Here is a 20568-nt window from a genome sequence, read left to right as displayed (position 1 = left end):
TATTTCATTTTTACTTTTCAGACCCTGGAGCACATGTCTATCATCAAATTCCAAGTCAGCAGTTTTTACAACTTATACTCATTTTCTCTGTTCATAGACATTGAAACTTTGAAGATTAAAGAAATAAATTCAATAGGAAGTTAAGTATGCATGCATAAATCCGTGTATGTGTGTGTGTGTGTGTGTGTGTGTGTGAGAGAGAGAGAGAGAGAGAGAGAGAGAGAGAGAGAGAACATTTTGGTCTGTTCCAGTGATGTAAACAGTTTAAAAAATCCCTATGTGGAAAATTCCTCTACAGGAGGGAGACCATCAACCCATCTCTGACTTATATTCTTACAGAGAGTTGCCTGAGGGTAGTGGGAAGTTAAGTGACTTGCCCATGGTGGGTCTGTTCACAATTTTCTGGTTCCAAGGCCAGTTTTTTTTTATCTAATATGCCATGCTGCCTTTCACATTTTAACAATTTGAAGAAAGGTCATTATATGTGTCTATATGTGCATGTGTATATACTTGTTTGCCTGCCTACCAACTCTTAGAAAAGCAGTTATTTGGATGACCAAAGTGAAAAGGAATGACATTAGTCACAATAAAAATTAACTATCTACTCCTTGCAAGTTAATTATAAATGTATAGATACTGAAGATGTAGTAGTTTATAATGGTAAATAGTTCTCCTCTAAAGAGAACTGAATCTTTTAAAAATGGATTTCAACTTTTTTTCAACAATTATTATTTTTGAATGTTTCCACATTATTCTTCCTTCCTCTGAGGTAAATAGTTTCTAGGATTTTCCTTATAAATTCTAACAAATAAAATAAAAAGTTAGGATCACCATTTCCTCTTGTTTAGGATTAGGATAAGATTAAAGTAGAACTTTGAAGGCACTATTTTCTATGCTTCTTTGGGAGCAATCATAACATCTTCCACAATTCACTATGTGAAGGAGATTCTCAATAAATACTTGTTGCATGAATAGATGAATCATATAATTCTGAAGTTCTATCATACAAAAGGAGTTATTTACTCAACTCATCTATACTCTTCCTGTATTTTACTGCACACTTCAAGGAACACAAAGAAACACAGTTTGTAACCTGAGAAAACTTATGACCTGATTTAAGAGAAATTATTTATATAGACAAAATGGTAAAAAAAAAAAAACTGAATAGTTTTAAGCTGTGTGTAGAAAAGGCAGACAATTTAAATACACACACAATCAGGAAACAAAACAGTTCTGCTTTGTTAATGTGATAAAATATTTGGCAGCTAGGTGGCTCAAGGGATAGAGTGCTGGGTCTCAAGGGAGGAAGATGTGAACTCAGACACTTAATAGTTATGTGACTCTGGATAAGTCACTTAACTTCTGCTTGCCTTAATCCAATCCAATAGAAAAAGAATTGGCAAATCACTCCATTCTTTGTCAAGAAAATCCCATGGACAAGTATGGTCCATCAAGTCACAAAGAATTGGATATGACTGAACAACAAAATAAAATTGCCCCTTCAAAACTGAAGGCATTATTTTTCAAATACCATTGAATTGGCTCTGCATCTAGGTTGAAGTTCAAAGTAATGATGGATATTTAGAAGGTCAAAGAAGCCCATTTTGTATAGAGAATATATGGAACTCCATGACTCTTTCAATATGATGGTCAAAACCAATGAATGCAATTTATTATGGTTGCCATATAGAACTGACTACCATACCCCTATGTGAATCAGGGTTGCCAATAAATTATCTTGCATAAAAGGTATAACATATAAATGAGTATTTTCCAAATTCTGACACTTAGTTCCAAAATATCAATTGCCATGTGCCAAATGAGTCCAGGTTAGAAAAAATACATTAATCATGCATTTCTATCCTGGAAAAATATTTTTTAAGCAACATAGGCTTTGGTCTATCTCAAGTCTTCTGATAAAAAGAAGAAATCTCTCAAAATATACATATATATGTAAATTATCTGACAAGAAACATATTTAAAAACAACGATGATTAGTGTTTGTTGATGTTTTAATCTCTACTTGCAGTATTTTCAATTTTGCATCTGGAAGTAACACAATCACTTAAGGGATTTTCACTGAGCCAGGCAAAGGCAGTTATTCTACACCACGTTCAGTTGATCCAAAAGCTGTTAATAATGAATGTTGCTCAAAAGTTAAACCCACAGTTTTTGCATTATCCCAGTAGGAGTCACTATCTAAAAGTACGCCAAAGCATTTCAGGAATTTAATGCATAAAATTAACTAATCAATGATGGCGAGTTTGTATGTATAGATTTATTTTATAAGCTTTATATTGAATACTCAACAAGCTAAATCCATACCTGTAGAGTGACTAATGTACAGACTTTAAAGTTAATTGTCCAGAGGAGGGGCGGCCTAGAGTTATAGATAGATCAATGACCTTTGGGAACTAGAAGACTTGAGTTCAAATTCTACCTCTGCCCTGTATCCACTGTGTGACCCAAATATGTAACTCACTCACTCCAAACTCTCTAAGTGTCTGAGTTTCAGATGAGTTATGGTTCTATGTCATTGGAATAGTTTCCACAGAAAAAGTTCTCAATCGCAGATCTGCATAAAATACACACACACACACACAAACACACAAATCCCTCCACTTCCTTTAGATGAGAACATCCCAATTAACTCACTCATATGCAAAAGAGTCCATTATGACACTGAAGATATATATGAACCACAAAATCAAAGTGTTGTAATGATACTAAACATTACTGGTCTTTCAGTTCACCACTGGTTATATTTAGACACTGTTGGACAATTAATCTATTGTTGAACATTGTTTTGTAAACAGACTCTAAGTTTTATGTACATATACTTAGTCAATTTATAATATTTTTTTAAAAGGCAAATGCTTAGACTAGGATGCAATATTCATTCTATTCTTTAGTTAAGGCATATTCTCTCTATATAATACCAACACAAGAGCCTCTTTTGGCCTACTTTTTTTAGTTCATGTGTTAGATAAGTTAGAAGACATCCTGAAATCTCCCCCCCCACCACTCTCATCTGAGTGGAAATCTGTGACAGGGAAGAACTTATACTAATTACAGGGCTGCTAGGTGACACAATAGATAAAGCACTAAGCTTGGACTCAGGAAGACTCATATTCATTAGTTCAAATTTGTCCTCAGACATCCACTAGCTGTGTGATCCTGAGAAAGTCACTTAACCTTGTTTGCTTCACTTTCCTCATCTGTAAAATGAATTGAAGAAGGAAATGGCAGACCACCCCAGTATCTTTGTCAAGAAAACTCTAAATGGGGTCACAAAGTGCCTAAAATGACTGAATGACAATAAAAATATAAATCACAGGGGAAATGAAAGTGAACCTGTGTTACATGAAGGATGATGATAATGGTGATACACATTCTTCACCAATAATGATACCTGATAGTTATATAATGTTTTAAGATTTACAAAGTGCTTTCCTCACAACAACCTTATGCAGTAGAAAGTACAATATTATTATCTTCATTTCACAAGAAAAATGAAGCTCTGTGAAATTAAATAATTTTTATGATCATAAAGCTATTAAATATCAGAGTGAATACTTATGACTCTAAGACCAAACTCTTTTCTAGTCTGCTTCAAGTCTATAACTTATCATGACCCTCTTATCTCCCTAATATGACCCTACTCCTCAGCACTTTAAGCTCTTATCTCCACATTTCAATTCTTATCTTCCCTTAAATGCTAATATTAGATGGCTTCTTCTCTGCTAAACAATTCCATCTTGCCCAACCCCATGGTTGTTAGTGCTCTTGTCCTCCTCTCATTACCCTGTAATTTATTTATAAGGGTCTATTTTGAATTTCCCAGGAGAGGGTTAGATCCTAGAGGACTGGGGAGAAGAATGTTCTTCTTTTTGTCTTTACATCCTCAATTTCTAGGAGGTTGCCCAGTATGTAGCTGGCACTTAACAAATATAGCTATATACTATACTGTGTTTTGTTGCATTGCATCTGTTATAGTATTTATAAACATTCATATGATTTAAATATTAAAATACTCAGTTGGTAGATTCCTTTATCTTATATCTGAAAAGATTAGCCTTTGATCCCTTCAAATAGCCACCAAACTTGCATCACCTTATGCCTGGACAACTGCTGATTGAGTTCCTTGTCTCAACTCTCTCTCCTTCTCCATCTACTCAGCTATCAAAATGACCTTCTTAAAATGCAAGTCTGACCCTGTCATCATTTTCCTCAATAAACACTAGTGGCTACCAATTACCTCCAAGATCAAATATAAAATTCTCTACTGGCTTTTAAAGAGAAAACCAGGTTTCTTTCTTCCTTTCTAATCTTTTTACATTTTCCTCTTCTCCACATACTCATCAAAATCCCATTATACTGATTCTTTTGTTATCCCTCAAACACTCCTGTACCTTTTTAATTCTGTACCTTCCTCATACTTGGAACTTTCTCTCTTGACTTCTGCTTCTTGGCTTCTTTCAAGACTCAGCTCAAATCCCATTTTATGGAGAAGGACTTTTCTATTCTTCCCCTTTCCCACTGTTAGTCCCTTCCTTCAGAGATTACCTCCCATTTATATTGCATTTTTTGCAAGGCAATGGGGTTAAGTGACTTGCCCAAGGTCACACAAACTAGGTAATTATTAAGTATCTGAACTCAAATTTGAATTCAGATCCTCCTGACTGCAGAGCCAGTGTTCTATCCACTGTGCCACCTAGCTTCCCCCCTCTTCCATTTACATTGTATAAATTCTGTATGTATACTTTTTTGCATATTGTCTTCCTAATTGAAAGATTAGCTTTCTAAAGGTAAGGCCAATGTTGTTTTCTTCTAGAGTTCAGCAATATTGCTCAGCACACAAAAAGCTGACTAACTCCTTGTATGAATACAGGGGCTGACAAAAACCTGACGTATAGGTTTGATTCTATCATCAAATTCCCCTCCTAAATTATCTTGTGCAGGTTCTATCTACATAGAATGTTTTTATCCTGAAATAAAAGAATATATTTTCTCATACATTCAAGAAGCAGAGACCATTGTTCCTGAATTAAGTAGATGGCTGTTGTAATATTCTTTTGAAAGAATTTTAGACTGATAACTAAGATATGCCAAGTCTTCTTTCAAGAAATAAAGCTTTGAACTCTTTATATCTCAATTTCTCTATAGCTGATGAGACTAAAGCTGATACTTCTCATGTAACCTCATAGTAAACTTATCCAGGCCCACACTGATTTTGAAAAACACAAACAATAACAATAATTTGAGAAGCACAATTAATAACAGTCTTAATGGTTTCCATGGATGTGTGACAGGATCATAGGAAAACACAAAGACAGATCTGACAAATTCTTGCTACCAGCTTCAAAATACTTCAGCTTAACATTCTGTAACCTTCTGAAAGAATTTGTGTGAGGTGAAGAGTATAGGAAGAGGAAAAATGATAATATTTGCAAAAAATATCCACAAAGGAAGACTATATACACAAATCAATATGATACAAGATAGAAATTTATAACAATCCCTTGATGTCAGGGAATGCTACCTTTTTGTTTTTGTATCCTCAGAGGTAGTTGAAACTGAATAGGAAAATAAAAATGCAGAATCTTAAATAATTTTTGAGGAGGGAAAGAAAATTCACTTTCAGATAGGATTTGGGAGCATGATGATGAGGGATTCATTAAGCCTCTTGCGGCTCTCATGGGAGTGGCTGGTCTAAGTGGAAGAGGACCTTCCTTAATTACTTAAAATTCTTCTTCATAGTTGGTCCTATATGTCTTATGTTTTTATTGTACAGAATCCAAAGCATACCTTTATCACACACATATCAACAGATCACCTTCTAGACAATATTCTGATATGATAATTGTGTGTCAGTGGAGCCTAAATATGCATCTCAAGTCTAACAATCCTGCTACCATAACATGAAACATTATTATGAGACAATTACAGCCTGAACAAAGAAAATGAAAGTCCAGAGTAGCTGTTAGTATCAGAGAACACAAAAAAATTTCTAAATGTTAGTTATAGAGGAAGCTCTTCTTCCCCACAGTCATGTACTAAGACTTACTCCTGTCAAAGTAGAATTCTATTATATTCCTAAAAGTAAATGATAAAGGGTATGTCATTAAACTATATTTTCAAGATATAAAATACAATCTCTTTATTAATTTCCCTCTCATCCCAACACCAAGGGCCTGGAAAACAACCCCCACTTCCATGCCCCTGGGATGCATGGAATGTTCTTGAAAAAAATCTTCATCCTGAACTAGTATAACTGGGGGCATGTTATACTCAGCTGGGCCAAGAGTTCAGAACAAAAACAAACTGTTTCTATTCTGAGACACTGAAGTGGTATCTCACTTACTGGACAAAATAACAACAGAGACAGAGGAAGCTGACTCAAATTATGGTACTTCCCTAGATAAAGGGAGGTATGCATTTACTACATATACCTGAGCCAAATGAAAGCACGAGACAACTCCCCCTCCTCCAGAATGGTTTGGAGACACATTTTGCTTTGAGATGTGCAAAATGAATTCTAGTAAGGTCAAGGGGAAGTCCTGGGTGTGTATATTTTTTTTTCTGGAGGAGGTATGAAAATTTCCCTTTCTAACTATTATATTTCAGCAAGGCTTCACTCCAAAAGGTACATGGGGAGGGTGGGAGAAGGCATAATTGTTATAGCATCTGGATATGGGGTAAACACACAAATAATTTTTAAAAAGACCCTTAATAAAATAGGTCCAGGGGCGGCTAGGTAGCGTAGTGGATAGAGCACCGGCCTTGGAGTCAGGAGTACCTGGGTTCAAATCCGGTCTCAGACACTTAATAATTACCTAGCTGCGTGGCCTTGGGCAAGCCACTTAACCCCATTTGCCTTGCAAAAAAAAAAAAAAAACTAAAAAAAAAATAGGTCCATCTAAGCATTAGCCAATAATCAGACAAAATAAAAAGTCTCCCCTCACTATTAAAGTGATTTCTTTAGAATATGAAACTTACTGTTCTAAATAACGTTATCTTTTTAAAGGTTTTGTTAACTATTTATGGCAATGGCAGCACCAATGCTGGATTTGAGTGAGGGGTTGCTGTGCTAAATCACCAGCCTCATTTTCTCTTCCAGAGTCATCTGAGTCTAGTAGCCAGATATAAATCAAGACAATTGGAAGTTGACCCTTGATACAAAGGAATCAGTGTAAAATGACTTGTACAAGATCACATAGCTATTAAGTGGCAAGTGTCCAAGGCATAATTTGAACTTCTGTCCTTCTGACTCTAAGGCCAGTACTCTATCCACTGTACCACCTAGATGCCCTTCTTTGTTGAAGAAAATGAAGCATATGATTTGGAGTCAAAAGAACTGGATTTCACTACTAGCTTGGATATTTATTCTGTAAGACCTTGGGCAAGTCACTTCAATTCTTGAATCTCCTGAAAAATAAGGGGATTAATTGAAATGGTATATAAAGTCCCTTTTCAGTCTAGGTTTTAATATCCTCTGAAAGAATCATATAATTTTTAATGATATAGGCAACAATAAAGTATCAGGTGAGATTGACATAAAATTTCTCAAATTAGTTTCTTTTAAGTGAATTATTGATTATAGTAAATCAAATCACAAATATAAATAAAGATCTTTGAAATAATCTCAGATGTCCATAATCTAAATAAGGAATATTATACACATTTACAAAATAAGATTCAACTATAATTATAAATTTTCACTGTTCTAAAACAGAATAAAAGTAGAATAGATCATTTGAGTAAATACTAATAAAACTCAAAATCTTTCATTTTTAGGCCATCTGAATATAGTTTAATTGAGCAGTAACACAAATGATTAAAAATTGAATGACATCAATGATCATGGTGACTTTCATTTTTTTCTGAATGGACAGAAATTCAATGTTAAATTTCAGTAGAATTACTATTAGTAAAAAATTAATAATTCTTGTTTGTTTTTTGTTTTGTTTTTTTAAGGTTTTTTTGCAAGGCAAATGGGGTTAAGTGGCTTGCCCAAGGCCACGCAGCTAGGTAATTATTAAGTGTCTGAGGTAGGATTTGAACTCAGGTACTCCTGACTCTAGGGCCTGTGCTCTTTCAACTGTGCCACCTAGTCACCCCAAGAATTACTAATTCTTTATGGTTGAATTAGACAACCAACAGATTAACTACATGAGAGTCTCCATCAATCTTTTCTGACAAAGGATTTTACTTTTCCATATTTGGAACTCTTATCAATGAAAAAAATGACAAAAGAATTCTGAATAACAATACAACTAAAATCTATCTTAAAAGGACCTAGAACCTGGAAAAGATCAGCAGGACAGGAGTTCAAATTCCACCTTAGACACTTACCACTTAATAGATGTGTTCACTAAGTTCTACAGGGATTCCAAACAAAGTGAGGATTTTCTCTGCTATAGAAAGTGGCATTTTCTTCTGACATCTGCTTGCAGGGTCTGTAAATCATGTACTCGAAGAGGTTTAGATAAGTATTGTATTTCCACTCTAAAGAAGTGACTAAGACAAATCAGTAAGCAATTATTAAATGCTTAATATAGGGCCAGCACACAGTGCAATACTCTGTAAGTAAAGAAGGGTAAAAAACTGTCACTGCCTTCGAGGAATTCACAATTTCATGGATGGAAGTAAAATGTAAACAACTATATACGAGCCAGATGTTTAAATAATCTCAGAGGTAAGATCCTAATATTAAGAAAGACTTTAAAGCAGGCTTCTGGGGTAGCTAGGTGGTGCAGTGAATAGAGAACCAGCCCTGGAATCAGGAGGACCTGAATTCAAATCCTGTCTCAGACATTTAATAATTACCTCAGCTGCCTTGTACCCATTGCCTTGTAAAAACCAAGGGAATAAAAAGAAAGAAATTAAGGTTAGATCTTTGTAGAGGGGATAATTAAATCCATGGGAACTGAAATTTTCACCAGGTAAAAATAGCACAGGGTGAAAAAGAGAAAAGTTAGAGCCTTGGGGAAATAACATCTCCAGATACTAATAATTTGGGTTTTGTATGGTCATGGTATGAAAGAATTATCATCCTTCAGATTTCAACTTCTTATTCCACATCATTATTTTTTCTTTTGGATTGAATTTGTGATTTCATTAGTGTAAGAAATGTCTTCTGCTAATGTGTATTTACATTTATTCAACTACATATACGCTTTGAGCCTTGCCTGAGGCACTGATGTTAAATGACTTGTCTAGGGTCACACACTCGACATCATTCCCATTTTGCTCAACAGATTGTCACCTCAATCTATTTAGTGAAGTTTACTTTGGTTTCCTTCAGATTTCCAATTCATACAAACATTTGTGACTTTTTTTAGTTACTATGTTGTGGCTAAAACCTTATGACCAAAACAGTTTCAGATTACATTCCTGGAATTAAAGAAGTAGAATGGCATATTATAGTTGAAAGATAATGGTAATTGATACCATGAACCAAAGATCTATTTGGCTGTGCCAAACATGTGCCATTAGGCAGGCAATTCATCCAGCTCTCTGTGCCTCAGTTTCCTCACACATAAAATGGAAGCTTTAAGTGTTTCCAAAATTCTATAATTCTATGACTGAAATGAGCAAAACCAACAAGGTTCTAAATTTCTGAATGATTCCACAAATAATAATCTGCAATAGTCTATGAATGAAGGGAAGAAAAGACAGTTATTAATACTATTATTGCTAGGCACTGTGCTAAGTGATGAAAATATAAATATTATAAGCAAGGCAGTCTTTCTATCAGAAGAGACAATACATTTAGGAAGTGGAAGCAGTGATAAAATAATGTAATAATTTGGCAGTCTATCCATGACAGAGGCAATGGTAGTATTAATTTGATTCCAGTACTCAACTCAAGCTCTCTCTATGTCTCTGTCTGTCTGTCTGTCTGTCTGTCTGTCTGTCTGTCTGTCTGTCTCTCTCTCTCTCTCTCTCTCTCTTTCTCTCTCTCTAACTCAATGGGAGATGGCTGTGGTGAAGATGAATCCTGACAGAGAATTCATAGTTGAATGACTTAGAAAGAATCTCCTGGGAATGCTTTTGGGAGGTCCTGATAACTTATTTCTGGGATGTATAAGGAAAAAAAACAAAAGCAACCATAGCCACAACAAAAAACACTGCAAATACTTGGATTAGGTGTCAAGTGGCAAATTTTATAGTGGATATTTATAACTATTAGATTAATCAGGAAGCAATTCAAATTTAACAATCATCACTTCCATGCTCGAGAAACTTATAGCAATTTTTTAGAATCTTATAAGTTCACTAACTTTTCTCATATATATATATATATATATACATGTATATATATATATATATATATATATATATCTTGATTCCCATATAGACATATAGACAAGAAATTGATCTCCATATCTGCAATAGCTTCCTTCCACCTGTTGACTTTCTTCCAATAATTTGATGATGATATTGATGTTAGTCCTTCATTCTCAAAGAAGACCATGACAGCAGGGAGGTGATGCCATGACAAGCGCATGAATTGGTTTTGAGTGAAGGGATGCTATGCTAAGTCAGCAGTCTTCTCACTTTCTCCTTCAGAGCTCTCTGCGACCAGCGGCCAGATATGAATTAAGCAGATATGAATCATATCACACTGGAGAAGGTCCTAGATTCAAGGCGATCAGGATTAAGTGACTTGCCCAAGATCACACAGCTAGTAGGTGTCTGAAGCTAGATTTGAACCGCTATCCTCCTGAATCCAAGGTCTCTATCCACCTCTATCCAGCACCTAGCTGTCCTCCCTATAATTTAAAGCCTAACTCAAATGTAATTTCTTTCATGAGAGCCTTCCTCCTCATCATTTTGAGGTACAATTACTTAATGGCCTTATTGAACAATATGTATGTGTGTATATATACAAAGATGTATATCATAGTTATCTTTTTGTATCACATTCCACTTCTCTTCAGATGAATTGGGAAATCAAGACTGAAGATCACATGTCATAATTCTTTGTCATACATGATATCTAGAATTCAGGTATACAACTAAAACTTATTGAAGCAAAGAGAAGGGAGAGAAAGGGAGAGAAAGAAGGAGATAGTGTTTTTCTTTCCTTTTCAGGTCCAAATCATGACTTAAACCAGGAAGTTCATGTATGGTGACATACAAAACAAGAAAACTGAAGTGTGATTAGATTGAAGCTCAAGTCTAAAATTATCAAATCCTTCCTGGGCCTAGAAAATTCAACTTATTGTAAAACTTCTGTCAATAAAGATGCTAAATTTACTTTTAGATATAAGCTACAAGAAGGAAATTATGGTGACTCTTTTAGCTAATTTCTATGACCACTTTCTAGCTGGGTAAAGGGTATATAATTCAATTGGTGGTACATTTCAAGACTCTAGACTATCAACATAGTTTCTAATAGCTCATAAGATCACTGAATCTGAGATGTCAAACGTAATGAGACCCTAAGTCTCCAAGAGGTTGGAGCTTGGTCAGTGTCACATAGAACATAAGTAACAGGGTCAGGATTTGAGCCTAGATTTCCTGATTAAAAAAACAGATTTCTTTTCATCTCTTTTAAATTTTTTTTTGTGCTGAAAAATTTTTGTCCTGTGGCTTTCTCCCCAAAAAGACTTCAGGGAATATGACATAGATATTTCCACAATACTAATAAAACTCAAAAAGTAAAATAGAATATACATGAATACTAATTGTTTTACCATGGCTGCTGCTGCTGCTGCTGCTGCTGCTGCTGCTACTACTACTACTACTACTACTACTACTAGGTAACTAATATTTATATGACTACTATATACCATATATGCTATTTTGGATAAATATTATTTGTTCCTCACAGCTATTCTCTTAGCTAAGTTCCATTACTATCTCCATTTTCTAACTGAAGAAACTTCGAAAGTATTTTCTTTAGTTATCACTTGTTGCCTTGACAATTTTTACTCATCCCTGTGCCACCCTGCATGAAATGTATTCCCTCATCTCTGTCTCAAAAAGTCCCTCTTTTTCTTTAAGACTTCCCTCAAGCAGCATCTTCCTGATCCTTCCAACTGTTACTTCATATTTATCTTCTTCATGTTTGTTTTTATTTTCTTTGTTTCCTCATATATATATATATATACATACACACAATACACACATATATGTATACATATATATATAGATAAATATAATTCATATATGTTGTCTTTGTCATTGAAACAGAAACTTCTTGAAAGCAGGGATTGTTTCATGTCTTGTCTTTGTAGTTCCAGTCCTTTGCACAGTGTCTGGTACAAAGAAGATGCTTGATTATAAATTTTGGTTGTTTGGCAATCCCAAAATTATGTGCTCCTTTTGGGCAGTTTTTATATGGATGAAAATGTTTGCTTACTTATCCAATTATTGTGACCTATGACACCATGTACCATCTACTGTAGAACTGGATACTGGATCTTGTTATTTCTCTAGTTTAGAGAATTTCTTGATAAGGAAATGTCTTCTATTAATGAAGACCAATCCTTTTTCCTGCAATCATAGTCTTAGGAAATTGCCTAGAACATTGAAAGGTCATATGCTTTCACACAAAACCACTAGTATTTGAGTCTAGAGTTGAACATACAAATTTTCTGACTTGGAGACCAGCTCTCCAATCACTATTCCTGTTCTGATTTTCTTTACATGTGGTGATGTGGCAACCTGCTTCATGTCTAAAGTTTATGTAAGCCTGTTTAGTTCTCTCTATATTTCAGTGATTGTATTTTTTACATTGTATCTTTTAACTTTCTAGTAGGAATATTCATGTGCAGGAAGATCCTGTGATCTTACAGAACTTCATAGCAATTGGGCAGATAGTAAAATTATGCTTCTTAAACTTTCCCATATAGTTTACTTTGCTACTGTTTATATATAAACAAGCTATTACTTTGTTTCAATATGGTTGCTTTGTTGCACCTAAGACCCATTTAATAATGGTAGCAATTTTTGAAAAAAATCATATTATCAGATTGTCTATGATTATTATAATTGCTATTGAGAATTTATTTACCACATTCTAGCTTTTAAAATGTTGATTGCCTTAGAAATACTAGAGGGGCAGCACAGGAAAGGGAGAAAGATTGTTAACTCTGATCTTGGAGGCATGAGTTCAAATCAGTTCTGCCACTTGGCTAAGTGCCATTTTTATATTCCCTCAGTTTCTTCATCTGCAAAATGAAGCTGTTATACTTTATGATTACTAAGATCTTTTTCAGTTTTCACTTTATAGATGTTTATAAAAATATGTTTGTGCTTCACTTTTGAAGACAAACATGACATCAAAGAAATGATGTCATGACAAGCACCTGAATTGGATTTGAGTGAAGAGGTGCTGTGCTAAGTCACCAGCTTCACTTTCTCCTCTAAAGCCACCTGGATCCATTGGTATGAATAGCCTTGGATGCAAGGCAATCAGGGTTAACTGACTTGCCCAAGGTCACCAAGCTAGAAAGTATCCAAGTCCAGATTTGAATTTAGGTCCTCCTGACTTCAGGACCAGCTATCTACCCACTGTACCATCTAGCTACCCTATACAAGAATATAAAAAAAAAAAACATTATTAACTGAATATTTCATATTTGGTACATGTGCCTTGAAATGACAAGTTCATTTTAATACACCAAGAGAATATGTATGTGACAGTATTGTTTCAGTGATATATACACACATATAAAATAAAAAACTTTCAAACATTGTCAATACTTCTGTTTCTCTTTATGATTGTTCATGTGGGGATGACTGGAATCTGAAATGAATCCCAGATATGATAGAATCCTAAAGTTAATAATACTTGGTACTTTTCTAAACAGTCTTTGATAAATATAATTAACTAGTAGAATTACTTTGAATTTTTTTCAGCAGAGTGGAAATGATTCTGGATTGAGTCAGAATCTTGGCTGCTAGGCAGGTATGACTACAACAAACTGTGTAAGTCACATCTGTCTTGAAAGGACTAGATATCAAATGTGTAATATCTTTTCAATATTCTTTATTAACAAATATTTTGGCTAAGATTAAATGATAAAATAAGCTATTAATCTATATGTTGCCTTAATTTGTAAAAAAAAGTTTTTCTAATTTTTTTTATCATTATCAGAGAGATATCTGGTAGCACTATAGTGGTTAAGGATCTATCAAGTCTGCCATTTTTAAACCCAATTTTCAGATATTTTCAGGGAAATTACAAGACATTGAAATTTGGTATGCAGAACTGTCTTTGGGCATGCAAATTCATTCTCTCTCACAAAAACTGCTAAGTCATTTTAAATCAAAGACAGATCATTAAAAAATATATTATTTTAGTAGTTTGAGATATCATTATCTTTATCATAAGAGACTTAAAAAAAGAAAAAAGAAAAACTCTCAACTTTCTATCCATTCTTAAATTCATTTTAATTTTCTCAAAAATTGCAGGTGTTAAATTTTCAACATAGTTCAGTGACTGAAAGTTCAATCCAGAATCTTTGGAGATACAATATCAAATTTGTACAGTGCCTGTTCTTCAGTGATTCTACCACACAAGTAAAGTACTTTTATACCCCCTCCCACATTGTATAATATCTTTAATCTGTACCATTCATAATTTGAAGCATTCTTATCTTTCCTGTTTCCCCACTTCCCCCATCCCCATCAACCTTTTACCCTAGGCTTCAACTTTCCAGAAAAGCTGAAAAACAGATTGAGTTTTATCTTTCAATGAATCCTGTTTTTACTACATCATGTTAGGTTTGGAGCATAGCTGTGAGAAATATATTCAGTGCAACTTCTGGCCAAAGGTTACAAATAGAATAAACAACTGAGAATTTCATCCAAGCTTATATGAACTAATGGAAAATAGTATTTTTTTAGTGTGATGATATCCTCTCATGTCTTTTCATTCAGTTTTAATAAAGAAGGCATGATACTTGATTGAAATAATGGTTTATTGCATTTGCAGATAGTTTATAATAACTTTTGCTGACTGTTTCAAACAAAATTCAAGTTTTCTGAATGAAGAAAAGTTTAATGGACAATTTAAGACTGATCCTAATTTTTGTATATTTAATATCAATGCTTCCTAAGTACAATGATAATAGTATTTAGAATAGTGAATGATTGTTTCTAATAACCACTACATAAGAATACTATTTTGAATCATCAACATAGAAAAGGTTCTACACAAATTACTTCCAAATTTCTCCCAAATTTAATGTCCTTAATTTCACTGGTGAATATCACCTTAAAATATAGTCCAGCAGAAAGCAGAAAAGCTGTGATAAAAGATTGACTCAAATAAATAAATTTGTCTTAAAATACAGACAATAAGATCATCATGAGGTTATATTTAAATGCTAGTCTCTAAATGTAATCCATGTTTCTGTAAATAGAAACATGGCCTTTAAATTAATAATGATTTTTACAAGTAATTTCTCATATGTATGATAAGACATAAATAACAAACTAACAGGTTTTTAAAACAATTATGATAGTTATTTTAGTTAGAATGATGAAAAAACTGATGTATTTATATTTCAAAATTATTTTATGCTTTTGTAAAAGAATATTTAAATGTAAAATATGCACATATATGCCCAGATGTATATATTAATTTTGAGGAAATTAAATCCTTTTGAACAATACATTTCTGAAGTACAGCCAAGACCAGTTAATTTCTCACATAAAAATACTACTTAAATAAATTTTATTCCAACTAGTTTAATTTCAATAATTCTTATTTGACTTATTTGATCATTTTCAGAGTTTTCCATATGAAAGTTGGTTTGTACTGGAAAGGATGTCTTAAGTAATATTTATTAATTTTTAAAATGCTTCAATGTGATTCTGAAACACACACACACACACACACACACACACACACACACACATATATATATATATTTGTATGTATGTGGAGATATATATGCATATATATATATATATATATATATATATATTTAAAACCTTAAAACCCAGCTGAAAGTCAAATTTCACCACAGAATGGTGTTTGAGAGTCTTACTAATAGATAAGCACTAAGTACACATATCCAAGCAAAGACATTGCTGGCCTCAGACATGGGACTTACACCAAGGAAAATCTGTCCTTAATTTATCCCATTGTGCCTAGGTTTGGCAGGGGTTTCTGAACATCATTTACATACCATATGCCCCAAATTACCTAGGCACAATGGAGGTAGATAAATATGATATTCTGGCTCAACTATTTTGTTGCCTTTTCAGGTTATCTTTAAATTTTATTTTTACCTTGTTAAATTCAGTGCAATGTGACAAATGGCAGAAGAATGTATTAAAATTTTCAATAAATAACTAGTTCTCTTTTTCTTTAATTAGAAATAATTTCATGAGATAGAAAACAGTGTCACTATTATGTATTACTTTTATATAAGATCTAATTAAGTAAAGTTAGATTATGCTTTTGGGTAATTTTAGTATTTGTCTATTAGATATATTTATTATTAATCAGTCATCACAATAAACAATTACAAAAGAGAAGAACCTAAATACAATTTTTGTATACATTTCCAAATCTGGGAGCAAGATCTACTAGTAAAAAGAGAGTTCAAAACAATTCAAGATGACATATTATTTCCTCCTAATATAAAGAGTAGACATCACCAACTGTGCCTCAGTTTCCCCTTCTATTAAATATTTAGTAAAGGAAATATATTGATACCAGTTAGTATAAATAAAACAAATGAAAAAAATTATAGTAAAATTTATACCTACCTTGAATCCAAAGTATAATATATGTATTTTTTGGTTGTATACTATAAATCTTAGTGTATAAACTTCCAATTAAAAAATAATATTCACACCATCATTTTCGACAGAACTTTGCACAGTAAGAATGTTCATCAATGCAAGTATTACAGTCTGAAAAGCAGCTTAGATATGAAATCAGTAATGTATGTGCATGTAAGCATACATACACATATGCATATGTGTGTACATATATGCATATTTACACACATACACATAGACGTATGGACAAAAATAAAATGGCAGTTGGAAATGAGGCGGGTATAGTGTAGGTCTAGTCTTTGTATAAGTAGAAGTAAACTTATGGAACTGAAGAAATGACAGCAAAAAAAGTACAACTTAAAGGTATAATCAGTCCTACTTAAACCTATCAATCTCTATTTCTTTTGCTGCTAAATGTATCAAAATCATAATCTACTAAATTAAAGTATTGTTGCCTCTTTGCCCGGTTGAAAATATTACATGCCTCCCTTAAAAGAACATGTTTTAACTGTATCATGCAAGCACAATGGAATGAATGAAGAGCTGAATATTATAAAGTCTGTTTTATAAGTCCTCTCTCCTATATTACTTCTTTCCTTAGCTCTGAATGTTCATATTTTCATGAAATTTTAAAAAATACTCTAGTTTAATCTTTTTTGGCCTCTTATATAGAACATTTGAAATCTCATTGATATTTATCATCACTGGTCAATAAGGAGAGTAATATTAGATCTGAAGTACATTCACTCAGACTGTTTCTTTGGTTGTGAGATACAAAACAGAGGTACAACTTTAAAAGTTACACCTCAATAAAATAGATTCGAAATCAGAGGTGTGCTTAATGGAAAATGAAGGAAGAAGCAAATGGCATTAAAATAATTCAAAATTCCAGAATTTTGGCATGTAATTTGTTTTCTTAAAAAATATGCCACCGGAAGATCTGTAATGAAAGGGTTAACAGACATATGCTGTATAATTAGGAGATGCATTAATGATTATGAATAGTAAATGATTTGGTGCAAAGAAAAAATTCAGTCAAAGGGACATGCACCTATCTTACATGTTTATTAGTAACTGTATATAACTAGAGAATTCTGCTATTAAGAATCCTGCATTATTGGTGTAAATACTTCCAAGGGTACATCAAATTGTAATCTTTCATACGACATCCATCAAACCAGGCTGGAGATTTTGACAAACATTAAACACAGTAAGGAGGCAATTATGTATGCATGATTTAATCTGCAACTAATTAATATGCAAATTTATTCATATGTTAGTTACTAAATTAAAAATGCAAAGAAGCCCTTATGGTGATTCTCGAAATTTTGCACAAACAGAACATTTAAAATGTAAGAAAAATGAAGTTTTTTGGAAACCTACAGCATACTTTTAGTGTTTTCAAAACCTGTTGCACTAAGAAGGTTCAAAAATATTTGTTTAAATGCTAAACAAAGATTTAAAAGGTGTGCTAATTTCATGTGAGAATGTGGGAACAGAAAGGTTAATCAGAATTCTCTTGAACTCTTAAGAGATGCACCCTAATTACCAAACAAATGGTATTCTATCCCTCATCCTTCTATTCTATTTTTTGGATTGTCAGAAGTTGGTCATCTTACTGAGATCTTTAACCCACTGCTATGGGCTTTGTTTGAAATAATAGCTAGTCCAAAGCAACCAGAATGTCTTGAAAATTCTAGTCAGAACTTTTAGAACATTTGGTGTTCACTAAACATATCATCTACTCCTCAAGATGGTAGCTCACTCATTTTTGCCTTTGGGAACTGTTCTCTGCAAATATAAAAACAGGAGGAAAATCTTAAGGGAAGATAGAAACTATCCTGTTTTTTCTTCCAAATGAATCTTCAAAGAAAATTATGAATCAAAGCAAATGGGAACAGTAAAAAATATAGAATCAGTTCACTGGCAATTATTATTTCTTCTGAAATGAAGCTGGTTCTCTCAGCCCCTGTACCAATGCTCTATCATGGCCAGAAATTATTTTGATTTGTTCTGGGAAGTGTCAGATCAATGTCGATTAAAAATAAAGACTGATGTCTTTTAAGACTTCCACAAAGGACAACCATCAATCTTACTACCTTATTTTAGTGATATAAAGACATTTTGTTTTGTTTTCTTTTTTTACTTCCAATTTGATTACCTTTTTTTTAAATGAGAAGTATAAATGCTTTGTATACAGCTTTGGAAGCTATTACAAGAAACAGCTGCGGTGACTTTAAAAAATGAAGCACAAGTCAACTAAATGAGAAAATTCAATAATAGAGAGAGTCTAGGGCTACTTCCCAGTTCATTGAACTCTCACCCCATATTTAAAAAAAAAGTCAGTTCCATTAAAGCCAAGTATCACACAAAGAGGAAGTTAAGCATGGGTTGTGACTGCACACGCAGTCTGACTCTGTGCCCCTAGTTTCCCTTAACCCATTTTGATGCCAAGCAGAGTACAGCCTGCCCATTTCTCTTTGTGCCTGTCAGCCAAAAAAACCCTGCCCTATGGTGCAACGATGAGCAGTCTGTTTTGATATTAGTACCTCAGTATGTAATATAAGAGAGTCAGATGTCCCCAAACTGTATTCTCCTAAGAGATTCCTGCTCAACCTCTTTAGCCAGGAATATGATGTGTTTTCCATAAAGCCTTAGATTTAAAGAACAAGGAAAAGAGAATATCATTAGAGTTCAAGCAGAGATGGAGACAATCTCTCTCTTTTCCTAAGGAGAATGAATGCTCAAACACAATATTTTCCAACAAGAAATACCCATTCATTTTGCATTTAGCCCATAGATTATACAAGGCACATGGTAACCTTCCCATTATATGAGATAATAAGAGACAGTGAGGTAAAAAAATTATTTTCTAATTCAGCAATATCAAAATATATATACTTTCCCTTTAACTATAAATAAGAATAATCCTTAAAAAGATGCCAATTTCTAAAGTCATAAGAAAGATTTTTTTTAACCAGAGACTCAAAGAGAAAAAATAAAAGTATGACCATGGAAATTCCAAAATGCATCTGGATTTCTTTGTTAAATACACACAGGCTGATTCTAACCTGATGTAGCCTCTAGATGAGCCTTGCCAGGGACCTAGGCACGCTTAACTTTAACAGGTGACTCAATTTTTGTTTTGACCAGAACTGAACATAAAGCTTTTAAAAGCTTAAATGTACACATTTATGCATTCATTACACAGTGTTAAATCTAATTTGTTCTTTTTACTGTCACAGGAAGCACATGTTTAAAGCAATCTGTTTCCTCATATGAATGCTTTCCTGTCTGTTTAAAAAAAATTGCGACACACTTTACCCTGAGTAACCAAGAGGTGATCATAAATATCCCTAAATAGCATTAAACAGATATGAAAGACATTAACACTTTCAGAATGCCAAAGTAGTATTAAAAAAAATTCTAACAGATGCTCCTAGGTCAAAAAGTGAAATGTGTGTTTCCTGAAAAAACACTCTCATCAGAATCATAAATGAACTGTGAGTGGAGAAATGAGGTGTTGCTGAACAAACTAGAGGATCCTTTTGGTGAAGAACACTAACAATCCACTGCCAGAGTGTACTTGCAATAAAAAGAGCCAAAATTAAATGGAAGTTTATGAAAACCAATATCCTTTGTAATCCACAAGGTGGCAATGACTACAAATGAGGGTTGGCTAAGTCTAACCTAACTTAAAGATTGTTCACTTTCCTTAAGAAAGATTCTCTTATTGCAAAATGACCAAAAAAGGGGCCCTTCAAAGGAGAAGGGATGGTAGAGAATACATTGGCCAAAATGGAACTACACCAA

General features: G+C 33.4%; 1 protein-coding gene across 10 annotated transcripts in view; it reads right to left on the bottom strand.

Moving 5' to 3' along the window:
- Window positions 1-20568, bottom strand: part of TCF4 (transcription factor 4) — a 443115-nt gene that overhangs the window by 124297 nt on the left and 298250 nt on the right. The window lies entirely within an intron of this gene.

This window comes from Macrotis lagotis, chromosome X (genome assembly GCF_037893015.1).
Source record: "Macrotis lagotis isolate mMagLag1 chromosome X, bilby.v1.9.chrom.fasta, whole genome shotgun sequence".
NCBI classification, from domain to species: domain Eukaryota; kingdom Metazoa; phylum Chordata; class Mammalia; order Peramelemorphia; family Peramelidae; genus Macrotis; species Macrotis lagotis.
Note: the sequence above shows the minus strand (reverse complement) of the source record. Positions and strands in the feature narration are given on the sequence as shown.